The 14,520-nt window shown below is 50.7% G+C and overlaps 9 non-coding genes across 9 annotated transcripts; 6 read left to right on the top strand and 3 right to left on the bottom strand.

Annotated features, from left to right (window-relative positions):
* Positions 1 to 2,832: 2,832 nt before the first annotated feature.
* Positions 2,833 to 2,905, top strand: trnav-cac (transfer RNA valine (anticodon CAC)). The gene has a single exon. It is a non-coding gene; the product is annotated as a tRNA-Val (tRNA).
* A 3,518-nt stretch (positions 2,906 to 6,423) lies between these two features.
* Positions 6,424 to 6,495, bottom strand: trnad-guc (transfer RNA aspartic acid (anticodon GUC)). Its single transcript has one exon. It is a non-coding gene; the product is annotated as a tRNA-Asp (tRNA).
* A 1,022-nt stretch (positions 6,496 to 7,517) lies between these two features.
* trnaf-gaa (transfer RNA phenylalanine (anticodon GAA)) lies at positions 7,518 to 7,590 on the top strand. Its single transcript has one exon. It is a non-coding gene; the product is annotated as a tRNA-Phe (tRNA).
* A 109-nt stretch (positions 7,591 to 7,699) lies between these two features.
* Positions 7,700 to 7,772, top strand: trnav-aac (transfer RNA valine (anticodon AAC)). Its single transcript has one exon. It is a non-coding gene; the product is annotated as a tRNA-Val (tRNA).
* A 1,341-nt stretch (positions 7,773 to 9,113) lies between these two features.
* trnav-cac (transfer RNA valine (anticodon CAC)) lies at positions 9,114 to 9,186 on the top strand. The gene has a single exon. It is a non-coding gene; the product is annotated as a tRNA-Val (tRNA).
* Positions 9,187 to 9,808: 622 nt separating this feature from the next.
* Positions 9,809 to 9,880, bottom strand: trnad-guc (transfer RNA aspartic acid (anticodon GUC)). Its single transcript has one exon. It is a non-coding gene; the product is annotated as a tRNA-Asp (tRNA).
* Positions 9,881 to 10,904: 1,024 nt separating this feature from the next.
* trnaf-gaa (transfer RNA phenylalanine (anticodon GAA)) lies at positions 10,905 to 10,977 on the top strand. The gene has a single exon. It is a non-coding gene; the product is annotated as a tRNA-Phe (tRNA).
* A 109-nt stretch (positions 10,978 to 11,086) lies between these two features.
* Positions 11,087 to 11,159, top strand: trnav-aac (transfer RNA valine (anticodon AAC)). Its single transcript has one exon. It is a non-coding gene; the product is annotated as a tRNA-Val (tRNA).
* A 1,974-nt stretch (positions 11,160 to 13,133) lies between these two features.
* On the bottom strand, positions 13,134 to 13,207 carry trnan-guu (transfer RNA asparagine (anticodon GUU)). The gene has a single exon. It is a non-coding gene; the product is annotated as a tRNA-Asn (tRNA).
* Positions 13,208 to 14,520: the final 1,313 nt, after the last annotated feature.

Below are 14,520 nucleotides of genomic sequence, written 5' to 3'. Positions count from 1 at the left end.
CACTGAATTATTATTATTGAGAGACAGGCTTACTCTCTGTTCCTCAGGCTGAGACAGGACATCACATACTGTATTATTATTGATTGACAGGCTCATTGTTCCTCAGGCTGGGACAGGAGATCCCACACTATATTATTATTATTGAGAGACATGCTCACTGTTTGTTCCTCAGACTGAGACAGGACATCCCACACTGGATTATTATTATTGAGAGACAGGATCACTGTCTGTTCCGCAGGCTAAGACAGGAGATCACATACTGTATTATTATTATTGAGAGAGGCTTACTGTCTGTTCCCTGGAGGCTGGGACAGGAGATCTGGGACAGGAGATGACACACTGTATTATTATTATTATTATTGAGAGACAGGCTCACTGTTCCTCAGGCTGGGACAGGAAATCACACAGTGTATTATTATTATTGAGAGACAGGCTCACAGTCTGTTCCTCAGGCTGGGACAGGAAATCACACACTGTACTTTTATTATTGAGAGACAGGCTCACTGTTCCTCAGGCTGGGACAGGGGATCACACTGTATTATTATTATTGACAGATAAACTCGCTGTTCCTCAGCCTGAGACAGTAGATCGCACTGTATTATTATTATTGAGAGTCTGGTTCACTGTTCCCCAAGCTGGGACAGGAGGTCACACACTGTATTATTATTATTGAGAGACAGGTTCGCTGTCTGTTCCTCAGGCTAGTACAGGAGATCAACCACTGTATTATTATTATTGAGATACAGGCTCACTGTGTGTTCCTCAGGCTGAGACAGTAGATCACACTGTATTATAATTATTGAGAGGCTGACTCACTGTTTCCCAGGCTGGGACAGGAGATCACACACTGGATTATTATTATTGAGAGACAGGCTCACTGTCTGTTCCTCTGGCTGGGGCAGGGAATCACATACTGTATTATTAGTAATATTGAGAGACAGACTCGCTGTCTGCTCCTCAGGCTGGGACAGGAGATCACACACTGTTGTAGTGTGCTCTCACGAGGCACCAGTTCTGTAGGGCTTTGGGCATTTACTGGGACAATTATTTTTGTGGCAGTAAATCACAAAATTAATTATTTTAATGGTCTTAGAATCCAACCATGCGATATAACTCAAACAACGCACACACAGGTACTAATACACGAGGATACATTTATTAAGATATAGAATATGCATGTAAACCTAACAGATCTTATCGTAAGGGTTATCAGAATACAAAAGATATAAATTCATTCAGTTACAAAGAGTTACAAATATCAAGAGGACATAAGTTCGGTATGTCATTCATTTAGAACTTTAGAAGTTTTCAACTTCTACATTAGATACTCAAAACAAGTACATAACCCTTAGGAATTAAATTGATATCAACTGGTTGGGAGCAGTAATGCAATGAAGTTGAATACTCACTGCCGCTGGGCCTGTATTCTCACCGTTTCCGTAGTGTAGCGGTTATTTCCGAAAAATCCCCGGTTTGAAAGCAGACGGAAACAGCCTCGTTTTGCACGCTCCTGTACTTCATAGAGGTCTTGAGCGACCGGTCATTTGTTCCCAATGTATTTCCGGTGCCTTCGTGCACTCTTGTACCAAACGCACGTTCCTTCTGTACGCGGAGCCGATCATTTGCAATTGGGCTGTGCCGACAGACCAGGACGAGCTCTGTCGGCTCAAAAGCAGCGCAGGACCTGCAAGAACAACAGAAAGATTAGCATCCAGCGGGGGCCTCTTAGTGAGCCCAAGAGCTCATCAAGAATCGGCTCCAGCAACAGGGCTGGGCGCATTGTTCCATTCTCCGCCCACTCTCGGTGTAAACAAGTCCCTCCTGGTCTCTGCTTGAAATGCACTTTCCTGCGTTTGCTTTGGTGTAACTGGCTTCCCCTGCATGGGCGAATGTGAAGAAGATCCTTAGTAAGTCATTGAAGAAAACCGAGAAGAGGTCGGAGTGGCCTCTGTCGTTCATCAACGATCCAGTCAGGCAGTACTCCTCTGTAAAGCGCCGTTCGTTCACGTCGATTGGCTTTTTTTTGCCTTCATTCGTGCGAGTAGTAAAAGCAGACGCCCCTATTCTGCCGTGACCCGGATTCGAACCGGGGTTGTTGCGGCCACAACGCAAAGTACTGACCACTATACGATCACAGCGAGTTACCGAGACACACGCGGCAGGGCGGAAAGGGCTGTGCTCTCTTCGTGTGACATAATTCGGAAAAGTCCTGACGTTGCATTTCAACTGAGCCCCAGTATACATCGACCCTTCGACACTCTGAGTGACAACTCTCTCGCGTGTTTTCTCATATTTATGTAGTTTGCTTGCATGATGCCGGGAACAGCATGGTTGTTCGCTGCCATATAGTCTAGCGGTTAGGGTTCCCGGTTTTCACCCAGGCGGTTCGACTCGGTTTTGCCTCCTGCTTTCCAAAAGATCAGCACCGTGTACGAAAGAGCCGCATTAAAACTACTCGAACGTGCAAAACGTGCGAGAAGAGGGGGCGCTTGTTTCCAACCGAAACTTCTCGCGTGTGAGACGAGCTGATCATCGCTGTGGGAGGGTTACTCTGGTAGACAGGGCTGACCTTCGGCAATAGGATTTATAGTCTCCAAGATGATATTTGCACTTTCTGGAGAGGCGATTTTCTCCACTTCAGTAGCCCGATTTCGTCGATTGCGTGGAGAGGGCTGTAGAATGTGGCGCCGCCTTTCCTGCTCCGTCCATGACAGGCGTGCTGGTCTCTGGAGAGAGAGCACGGTCCATCAGCGCACTCCAATAAAGGCACTGGAAGCAGCTGAATCGCATTGACGAAGCTCAGGGCTGGGCCGCTGGGCATGTCTTACCACCGTTTCCGTAGTGTAGTGGTTATCACGTTCGCCTCACACGCGAAAGGTCCCCGGTTCGAAACCGGGCGGAAACAGACCTCTTTTGTCGCCAGGCACAAAAGGGGATTGGGGATTCGCCTAGCGCTGTGATAGAACAGACCCACTGGACCCACCTCTTAGTGTGGCGGGATCTGCACAGTGCATGTCACAGCGCATCCTGCTTTCACTTCAAGGCGCGTCCTGATGCACCCCAGTCTCCCGCCATGACAGGTGGGGACAGGTGACAGGTCCTATACTAACGAGGAAGACATCGCTCTCTCCGACCCCCGGCATCGTGTCCCGACCCACCGTGCTGGAAGCCGACGCGTGCTGTGATTCCTTTACGGAGCAGAAATGACAACCGAGGAGCCGAGAGATCATTTCAGCATTTCGCGTCTGAACGGAAAACACAAACGACCAACTCGGAATGACTTGCCTTTGACGCTTTTCAAAGTGTTCTTTGTGCACGACGACTGCGCCGCCTAGCAGATACAAAGGGGTTGTACAACTTTGAACTAGCAAATGGAAGAGGGCTAAGCCCCCTCTCTTTTAGCCCAGGTTCGATCTGTCTCCCAGAATCACCAGGGCGCACACACACACACCCGTGCCGTTGAAGTGCTCTGCTTCATTTCTAAGGGCAACTCAACATTCACTCCTACCCCGAGTGCAGAAAAGACAGCATCCACAGCAACAACAGCTCAGGTCTCTGCACAGGAGCTAAGCTGCCCTCATCTCCTCTGCTCTGCGGCTCCTGCGGAGTGGAGTCCTGCCTGGAGCCGTGTTTGCAGGCGGCGGCTCCCCGCGCCCTGTCTGGGCGTCGTGTCCAAGAGCTCCTGGGAGGAAGAGAGAGCCCTCCCACTCGGGGACTTTTCCACGGTCTGTGTGAGGAGGGGCGGGTGTGTCCAGTAGCTTATCGAGCGGAAGCCTGGGGCGGCGGAGAGCTGTGATCGTGCAGACCTTGAGGTGTCACCTCTTTGTCTGCTTTCCCGCCACCCCTCCGCCCAAGCTCTGCTCCAAAGTAGCCCGGAAACCCCTCACACCTGCACGTGTCACAACCTAAGGTGCGGTCATGAGACACCCATGGGGTGTCGTTCTGTTCTTGCTAATTGTTTCCTGCCCGTCGCAGGCAGGAGTCCATGCGAGGAAGATGCGCTGGACAGAGCTCAGAGGGCGCAGCTGGGTGGCTTTCCTTCTGAGTGACGTTCCTGCAACACTCTCCCGCTACTCTTGGTGCGCTCATGCCACAACACAGGAAGGCTGGAGCAGGTGGCTGTGGGCTTTGCGCACTGCCGAAATAGCTCAGTTGGGAGAGCGTTAGACTGAAGATCTAAAGGTCCCTTGTTCGATCCCGGGTTTCGGCATTTTGTTTCATCGCGCCCTTTGTTCCTCTCTCCAGCGCCACCTGCCTAAAGTGACGCGTCCCTTTCTCAGCCCGAAACGCAAGCGAGACACCAGCAGCAGTCCCTACAGGTTTCCGTAGTGTAGCGGCTATCACGTTCGCCAACACGCGAAAGGTCCCCGGTTCGAGACCGGGCGGAAACAGCCTCGTTTTGCACGCTCCTGTACTTCACAGAGGTCTTGAGCGACCGGTCATTTGTTCCCAATGTATTTCCGGTGCCTTCGTGCACTCTTGTACCAAACGCACGTTCCTTCTGTACGCGGAGCCGATCATTTGCAATTGGGCTGTGCCGACAGACCAGGTCGAGCTCTGTCGGCTCAAAAGCAGCGCAGGACCTGCAAGAACAACAGAAAGATTAGCATCCAGCGGGGGCCTCTTAGTGAGCCCAAGAGCTCATCAAGAATCGGCTCCAGCAACAGGGCTGGGCGCATTGTTCCATTCTCCGCCCACTCTCGGTGTAAACAAGTCCCTCCTGGTCTCTGCTTGAAATGCACTTTCCTGCGTTTGCTTTGGTGTAACTGGCTTCCCCTGCATGGGCGAATGTGAAGAAGATCCTTAGTAAGTCATTGAAGAAAACCGAGAAGAGGTCGGAGTGGCCTCTGTCGTTCATCAACGATCCAGTCAGGCAGTACTCCTCTGTAAAGCGCCGTTCGTTCACGTCGATTGGCTTTTTTTTGCCTTCATTCGTGCGAGTAGTAAAAGCAGACGCCCCTATTCTGCCGTGACCCGGATTCGAACCGGTGTTGTTGCGGCCACAACGCAAAGTACTGACCACTATACGATCACAGCGAGTTACCGAGACACACGCGGCAGGGCGGAAAGGGCTGTGCTCTCTTCGTGTGACATAAATCGGAAAAGTCCTGACGTTGCATTTCAACTGAGCCCCAGTATACATCGACCCTTCGACACTCTGAGTGACAACTCTCTCGCGTGTTTTCTCATATTTATGTAGTTTGCTTGCATGATGCCGGGAACAGCATGGTTGTTCGCTGCCATATAGTCTAGCGGTTAGGGTTCCCGGTTTTCACCCAGGCGGTTCGACTCGGTTTTGCCTCCTGCTTTCCAAAAGATCAGCACCGTGTACGAAAGAGCCGCATTAAAACTACTCGAACGTGCAAAACGTGCGAGAAGAGGGGGCGCTTGTTTCCAACCGAAACTTCTCGCGTGTGAGACGAGCTGATCATCGCTGTGGGAGGGTTACTCTGGTAGACAGGGCTGACCTTCGGCAATAGGATTTATAGTCTCCAAGATGATATTTGCACTTTCTGGAGAGGCGATTTTCTCCACTTCAGTAGCCCGATTTCGTCGATTGCGTGGAGAGGGCTGTAGAATGTGGCGCCGCCTTTCCTGCTCCGTCCATGACAGGCGTGCTGGTCTCTGGAGAGAGAGCACGGTCCATCAGCGCACTCCAATAAAGGCACTGGAAGCAGCTAAATCGCATTGGCGAAGCTCAGCGCTGGGCCGCTGGGCACGTCTTACCACCGTTTCCATAGTGTAGTGGTTATCACGTTCGCCTCACACGCGAAAGGTCCCCGGTTCGAAACCAGGCGGAAACAGACATCTTTTGTCGCCAGACACAAAAGGGGATTGGGGATTCGCCTAGCGCTGTGATCGAACAGACCCACTGGGTGACTCTTAGTGTGGCGGGATCTGCACAGTGCATGTCACAGCGCATCCTGCTTTCACTTCAAGGCGCGTCCTGATGCACCCCAGTCTCCCGCGTGACAGGTGGGGACAGGTGACAGGTCCTATACTAACGAGGAAGACATCGCTCTCTCCGACCCCCGGCATCGTGTCCCGACCCACCGTGCTGGAAGCCGACGCGTGCTGTGATTCCTTTACGGAGCAGAAATGACAACCGAGGAGCCGAGAGATCATTTCAGCATTTCGCGTCTGAACGGAAAACACAAACGACCAACTCGGAATGACTTGCCTTTGACGCTTCTCAAAGCGTTCTTTGTGCATCGAACAGACCCACTCACCTCTTAGTGTGGCGGGATCTGCACAGTGCATGTCGCAGCGCTTCCTGCTTTCACTTCAATGTGCTTCCTGATGTCGAGTCGACTGCCGTGCGGAGGCTCTGAAAGCGAGAGCAATGAAAAGGTGCACGACGCTGTGAAAGAAAACAGAGAAGTGAAAGGCAGTCATTTCTCTAAGGAGGTGAAAGAAAAGCTACTCCCCGTCGGGGAATCGAACCCCGGTCTCCCGCGTGACAGGCGGGGATACTGGCCACTATACTAACGAGGAAGACATCGCTCTCTCCAACCCCCGGCATCGTGTCCCGACCCAGCATGCTGGAAGCCGACGCGTGCTGTGATCCCTTTACGGAGCAGAAATGACAACCGAGGAGCCGAGAGATCATGTCAGCATTTCGCGTCTGAACGGAAAACACAAACGACCAACTCGGAATGACTTGCCTTTGACGCTTTTCAAAGTGTTCTTTGTGCACGACGACTGCGCCGCCTAGCAGATACAAAGGGGTTGTACAACTTTGAACTAGCAAATGGAAGAGGGCTAAGCCCCCTCTCTTTTAGCCCAGGTTTGATCTGTCTCCCAGAATCACCAGGGCGCACACACACACACCCGTGCCGTTGAAGTGCTCTGCTTCATTTCTAAGGGCAACTCAACATTCACTCCTACCCCGAGTGCAGAAAAGACAGCATCCACAGCAACAACAGCTCAGGTCTCTGCACAGGAGCTAAGCTGCCCTCATCTCCTCTGCTCTGCGGCTCCTGCGGAGTGGAGTCCTGCCTGGAGCCGTGTTTGCAGGCGGCGGCTCCCCGCGCCCTGTCTGGGCGTCGTGTCCAAGAGCTCCTGGGAGGAAGAGAGAGCCCTCCCACTCGGGGGCTTTTCCACGGTCTGTGTGAGGAGGGGCGGGTGTGTCCAGTAGCTTATCGAGCGGAAGCCTGGGGCGGCAGAGAGCTGTGATCGTGCAGACCTTGAGGTGTCACCTCTTTGTCTGCTTTCCCGCCCCCCCTCCGCCCAAGCTCTGCTCCAAAGTAGCCCGGCAACCCCTCACACCTGCACGTGTCACAACCTAAGGTGCGGTCATGAGACACCCATGGGGTGTCGTTCTGTTCTTGCTAATTGTTTCCTGCCCGTCGCAGGCAGGAGTCCATGCGAGGAAGATGCGCTGGACAGAGCTCAGAGGGCGCAGCTGGGTGGCTTTCCTTCTGAGTGACGTTCCTGCAACACTCTCCCGCTACTCTTGGTGCGCTCATGCCACAACACAGGAAGGCTGGAGCAGGTGGCTGTGGGCTTTGCGCACTGCCGAAATAGCTCAGTTGGGAGAGCGTTAGACTGAAGATCTAAAGGTCCCTGGTTCGATCCCGGGTTTCGGCATTCTGTTTCATCGCGCCCTTTGTTCCTCTCTCCAGCGCCACCTGCCTAAAGTGACGCGTCCCTTTCTCAGCCCGAAACGCAAGCAAGACACCAGCAGCAGTCCCTACAGGTTTCCGTAGTGTAGCGGCTATCACGTTCGCCTAACACGCGAAAGGTCCCCGGTTCGAGACCGGGCGGAAACAGCCTCGTTTTGCACGCTCCTGTACTTCACAGAGGTCTTGAGCGACCGGTCATTTGTTCCCAAATGTATTTCCGGTGCCTTCGTGCACTCTTGTACCAAACGCACGTTCCTTCTGTACGCGGAGCCGATCATTTGCAATTGGGCTGTGCCGACAGACCAGGTCGAGCTCTGTCGGCTCAAAAGCAGCGCAGGACCTGCAAGAACAACAGAAAGATTAGCATCCAGCGGGGGCCTCTTAGTGAGCCCAAGAGCTCATCAAGAATCGGCTCCAGCAACAGGGCTGGGCGCATTGTTCCATTCTCCGCCCACTCTCGGTGTAAACAAGTCCCTCCTGGTCTCTGCTTGAAATGCACTTTCCTGCGTTTGCTTTGGTGTAACTGGCTTCCCCTGCATGGGCGAATGTGAAGAAGATCCTTAGTAAGTCATTGAAGAAAACCGAGAAGAGGTCGGAGTGGCCTCTGTCGTTCATCAACGATCCAGTCAGGCAGTACTCCTCTGTAAAGCGCCGTTCGTTCACGTCGATTGGCTTTTTTTTGCCTTCATTCGTGCGAGTAGTAAAAGCAGACGCCCCTATTCTGCCGTGACCCGGATTCGAACCGGGGTTGTTGCGGCCACAACGCAAAGTACTGACCACTATACGATCACAGCGAGTTACCGAGACACACGCGGCAGGGCGGAAAGGGCTGTGCTCTCTTCGTGTGACATAATTCGGAAAAGTCCTGACGTTGCATTTCAACTGAGCCCCAGTATACATCGACCCTTCGACACTCTGAGTGACAACTCTCTCGCGTGTTTTCTCATATTTATGTAGTTTGCTTGCATGATGCCGGGAACACCATGGTTGTTCGCTGCCATATAGTCTAGCGGTTAGGGTTCCTGGTTTTCACCCAGGCGGTTCGACTCGGTTTTGCCTCCTGCTTTCCAAAAGATCAGCACCGTGTACGAAAGAGCCGCATTAAAACTACTCGAACGTGCAAAACGTGCGAGAAGAGGGGGCGCTTGTTTCCAACCGAAACTTCTCGCGTGTGAGACGAGCTGATCATCGCTGTGGGAGGGTTACTCTGGTAGACAGGGCTGACCTTCGGCAATAGGATTTATAGTCTCCAAGATGATATTTGCACTTTCTGGAGAGGCGATTTTCTCCACTTCAGTAGCCCGATTTCGTCGATTGCGTGGAGAGGGCTGTAGAATGTGGCGCCGCCTTTCCTGCTCCGTCCATGACAGGCGTGCTGGTCTCTGGAGAGAGAGCACGGTCCATCAGCGCACTCCAATAAAGGCACTGGAAGCAGCTGAATCGCATTGGCGAAGCTCAGGGCTGGGCCGCTGGGCACGTCTTACCACCGTTTCCGTAGTGTAGTGGTTATCACGTTCGCCTCACACGCGAAAGGTCCCCGGTTCGAAACCGGGCGGAAACAGACCTCTTTTGTCGCCAGGCACAAAAGGGGATTGGGGATTCGCCTAGCGCTGTGATAGAACAGACCCACTGGACCCACCTCTTAGTGTGGCGGGATCTGCACAGTGCATGTCACAGCGCATCCTGCTTTCACTTCAAGGCGCGTCCTGATGCACCCCAGTCTCCCGCCATGACAGGTGGGGACAGGTGACAGGTCCTATACTAACGAGGAAGACATCGCTCTCTCCGACCCCCGGCATCGTGTCCCGACCCACCGTGCTGGAAGCCGACGCGTGCTGTGATTCCTTTACGGAGCAGAAATGACAACCGAGGAGCCGAGAGATCATTTAAGCATTTCGCGTCTGAACGGAAAACACAAACGACCAACTCGGAATGACTTGCCTTTGACGCTTTTCAAAGCGTTCTTTGTGCATCGAACAGACCCACTCACCTCTTAGTGTGGCGGGATCTGCACAGTGCATGTCACAGCGCTTCCTGCTTTCACTTCAATGTGCTTCCTGATGTCGAGTCGACTGCCGTGCGGAGGCTCTGAAAGCGAGAGCAATGAAAAGGTGCACGACGCTGTGAAAGAAAACAGAGAAGTGAAAGGCAGTCATTTCTCTAAGGAGGTGAAAGAAAAGCTACTCCCCGTCGGGGAATCGAACCCCGGTCTCCCGCGTGACAGGCGGGGATACTGGCCACTATACTAACGAGGAAGACATCGCTCTCTCCAACCCCCGGCATCGTGTCCCGACCCAGCATGCTGGAAGCCGACGCGTGCTGTGATCCCTTTACGGAGCAGAAATGACAACCGAGGAGCCGAGAGATCATGTCAGCATTTCGCGTCTGAACGGAAAACACAAACGACCAACTCGGAATGACTTGCCTTTGACGCTTTTCAAAGTGTTCTTTGTGCACGACGACTGCGCCGCCTAGCAGATACAAAGGGGTTGTACAACTTTGAACTAGCAAATGGAAGAGGGCTAAGCCCCCTCTCTTTTAGCCCAGGTTCGATCTGTCTCCCAGAATCACCAGGGCGCACACACACACACACCCGTGCCGTTGAAGTGCTCTGCTTCATTTCTAAGGGCAACTCAACATTCACTCCTACCCCGAGTGCAGAAAAGACAGCATCCACAGCAACAACAGCTCAGGTCTCTGCACAGGAGCTAAGCTGCCCTCATCTCCTCTGCTCTGCGGCTCCTGCGGAGTGGAGTCCTGCCTGGAGCCGTGTTTGCAGGCGGCGGCTCCCCGCGCCCTGTCTGGGCGTCGTGTCCAAGAGCTCCTGGGAGGAAGAGCGAGCCCTCCCACTCGGGGGCTTTTCCACGGTCTGTGTGAGGAGGGGCGGGTGTGTCCAGTAGCTTATCGAGCGGAAGCCTGGGGCGGCGGAGAGCTGTGATCGTGCAGACCTTGAGGTGTCACCTCTTTGTCTGCTTTCCCGCCCCCCCTCCGCCCAAGCTCTGCTCCAAAGTAGCCCGGCAACCCCTCACACCTGCACGTGTCACAACCTAAGGTGCGGTCATGAGACACCCATGGGGTGTCGTTCTGTTCTTGCTAATTGTTTCCTGCCCGTCGCAGGCAGGAGTCCATGCGAGGAAGATGCGCTGGACAGAGCTCAGAGGGCGCAGCTGGGTGGCTTTCCTTCTGAGTGACGTTCTTGCAACACTCTCCCGCTACTCTTGGTGCGCTCATGCCACAACACAGGAAGGCTGGAGCAGGTGGCTGTGGGCTTTGCGCACCGCCGAAATAGCTCAGTTGGGAGAGCGTTAGACTGAAGATCTAAAGGTCCCTGGTTCGATCCCGGGTTTCGGCATTTTGTTTCATCGCGCCCTTTGTTCCTCTCTCCAGCGCCCCCTTCCTAAAGTGACGCGTCCCTTTCTCAGCCCGAAACGCAAGCGAGACACCAGCAGCGGTCCCTGCAGGTTTCCGTAGTGTAGCGGCTATCACGTTCGCCTAACACGCGAAAGGTCCCCGGTTCGAGACCGGGCGGAAACAGCCTCGTTTTGCACGCTCCTGTACTTCACAGAGGTCTTGAGCGACCGGTCATTTGTTCCCAATGTATTTCCGGTGCCTTCGTGCACTCTTGTACCAAACGCACGTACCAAACGTACCAAACTCTTGTACCAAACAGACCAGGACGAGCTCTGTCGGCTCAAAAGCAGCGCAGGACCTGCAAGAACAACAGAAAGATTAGCATCCAGCGGGGGCCTCTTAGTGAGCCCAAGAGCTCATCAAGAATCGGCTCCAGCAACAGGGCTGGGCGCATTGTTCCATTCTCCGCCCACTCTCGGTGTAAACAAGTCCCTCCTGGTCTCTGCTTGAAATGCACTTTCCTGCGTTTGCTTTGGTGTAACTGGCTTCCCCTGCGTGGGCGAATGTGAAGAAGATCCTTAGTAAGTCATTGAAGAAAACCGAGAAGAGGTCGGAGTGGCCTCTGTCGTTCATCAACGATCCAGTCAGGCAGTACTCCTCTGTAAAGCGCCGTTCGTTCACATCGATTGGCTTTTTTTTTGCCTTCATTCGTGCGAGTAGTAAAAGCAGACGCCCCTATTCTGCCGTGACCCGGATTCGAACCGGGGTTGTTGCGGCCACAACGCAAAGTACTGACCACTATACGATCACAGCGAGTTACCGAGACACACGCGGCAGGGCGGAAAGGGCTGTGCTCTCTTCGTGTGACATAATTCGGAAAAATCCTGACGTTGCATTTCAACTGAGCCCCAGTATACATCGACCCTTCGACACTCTGAGTGACAACTCTCTTGCGTGTTTTCTCATATTTATGTAGTTTGCTTGCATGATGCCGGTGAAGTGGAAATCTAATAAGTAAATTGATTCTTAAAAATGTAGAGAGCTTTGAAAAAATATATTGGTGCTTTTAGATAATATATTTCAAGGATGTAACTGCTGTGCTACAGTGCGTGCAGAATTTTAGAAAACAGTTCGTCAACAAAGTACACTGTTTAGGTTAGTTTAGAAGACAATGTACCAAAACAATATATGCTGTCTGGGTCATTCGAATTAGCTGAAAGTAACTGATAAGCTTTGAATAACAAATCTAGTTTTTCTTCTCTCGCTCTATGATGTAATCTGTTTTCTCTTAGAGAAAGGGGAAGTTTTAGAAGGGACCAAGTGCTGAACTTTTTTACAGCGCAACGTCTTATAAAAACCCTGTACTGCTTGTAACAAATTGAGTCTCTGGTTGCACTTTGCAGGGCTCCCAAAATTGCAATATTGAAATAAAGACCTTACTCAGGTGAGAACTCTCTCTTGTGGCTTCCTTGATAGTTATATTTCCATGACAATTTGGGGGCTCGTCCGGGATCACAAACCTGAGCGCGAACGGCTGCTGAAACTCCATCCGGACCCGGACAATTTTAGCAAATTGGACGAACCTCGGAGGATAAACTGTTTATCCTTCCAGAGACGCGTCTGGAGAATTGGCAGCTGTCTGACGTCAGTAAGTGATCCTTTAAAATTAATAGTTATATTTCCATGACAAGAGAAAAACCAACAACACCCCTACCACCTCCACCAATCCTAACCTTGTTTTTACTATACCCTCTGACCTTTCCCTTTCACCCCTTTGCATCCTCAGCTAACATATTTTAAAATTACAATAGACTGTATAGTATTTATGTTTAAAATTAAGGTAAATATGTCAAAATATCAAAATCCAACTGCACAGTGCTATTGTAAGAATGCTTGTCAAGTTCTCAAACAAACCTGCATTGTATTTTTAAAATATTTCAGCAGAGGATTCAACTGGAGTATAAATGAAGATTCGACGATAATTTTTTTTGAGTGAATATGGTTTTCTGGGGAGTTGCAATGTTGGGCATTATTGGACATTTCCCGGTGACCCTGACACGTGTTAAACACTCGCATTTCCTGCAAATATTAAAATGGTTAAGGTTTCGCTGAGAAATCCAATCGACTGAAGACAATGTTTATATCGCAAAAGAACCCCGTCCCTGGGTGGACTCGAACCACCAACCTTTCGGTTAACAGCCGAACGCGCTAACCGATTGCGCCACAGAGACTGACTGGTAAGGTCATTTCTCGAATCACAAGTTTTCGGTTAAAAAAAAATCTCTTCCAGTTTATTTTGCCTCCTGTAATATTTCTTCTGCACTGATAACCAAGAATTGAATTTCATTTTTCGCAAGCTGTGTGAATTTCATCAAAAACAAGTTTTCCAGAAAGGAAATGAACACATGCATTTAACGAAATCAAGCCCTTTGTGATTGCCCGAAATGATACGTTCTGTACTACAAGATAGGAAGAAAGACACGGCTGGGATTTGAATCTCGGTTCTTTTGTTTAATAGAGAAGCGCTTTAACCAACTAGGCTACGGTGACAGGACAGTCTTCACCTTTTACAGCCGCTTGGACACACCGCTCTGAGACATCTGCGTTCAGTAAGCGCTGAACCTGCGCTCAGAGCAAATTGCCTCTTTTACATAGCAGCCCCGACACTGAGAAACGAAGAGAACTGGCTTTTATCTGCCATTTTCATGTCCAATGCGTTTGACATCTCCCAAGGGCGACAGAGTTCTTTTGCGACACTATTTCTTCTTCTTTTTTATTTCTGTACGCTTTGATAAAAAAGGAGAAATCGTGCAACGGAAAAATGTCTTTTTTTCATAGAGAAAACGTGCACCAGGAAATGTTGTGTTGAGAAGAAATGATTTAACATGATACGTGACCTAATTTATCGGAGCAATTGCTCGACCAGCAAGATCTGGAGAGGTTGGAGAGTCTGGTGGATGTGATAATTATACGGTGTTGTGGAAGAAAACAGTCTTTCTTTGAATTCTCAGTCAATCGGAATTTCAGTGCGAAACATAAACCCCTTGTCTGTATTTAAAGAGATTATATTTTAAAACTCATAAAAAATCAGAAAACACATGTTTCTCACTTTGAAATTTTAGACGGAGCGGTGCATTACTAGTAGCGGCGCTGAGCACACTATGGGGGAATTCAGGTCATGTGAAATGCCAGCGGTTTAATAAACAACGCGTCTGATTTCGGATCATAAGATTCTAGGTTCGACTTCTACCTGGCTCGTGTAAATTTTATTCAAGCTCCTCAGTAATAGATGTATATTATGTAATGAACCGCACCTGAAAGCAAACGTTGGGTCTGTTTCCTTTGTTTTCCAGCATGAAATAGCAAATCGTTACAAAAAGCACCTGCTAATGTCCAATAGCGGGTTTTGTTTTCAAATTACATTTTCAGGCTTCAGACACTTTTTAATAAAACAAAAGTGTCCGGAAACTCATTAACTTTCAGGTTTGCTTGAACCTGTATTAAAAAAAGTTATCTGAAACTTCCGGGATTCCATTATCTGATG

The sequence above is a fragment of the Lepisosteus platostomus genome, unplaced genomic scaffold, assembly GCF_059453375.1.
Source record: "Lepisosteus platostomus isolate fLepPlt1 unplaced genomic scaffold, fLepPlt1.hap1 Scaffold_66_H1, whole genome shotgun sequence".
NCBI lineage: Eukaryota > Metazoa > Chordata > Actinopteri > Semionotiformes > Lepisosteidae > Lepisosteus > Lepisosteus platostomus.
The sequence above is the reverse complement of the archived record's forward strand: the minus strand, read 5'-3'. Positions and strand labels throughout refer to the sequence as shown.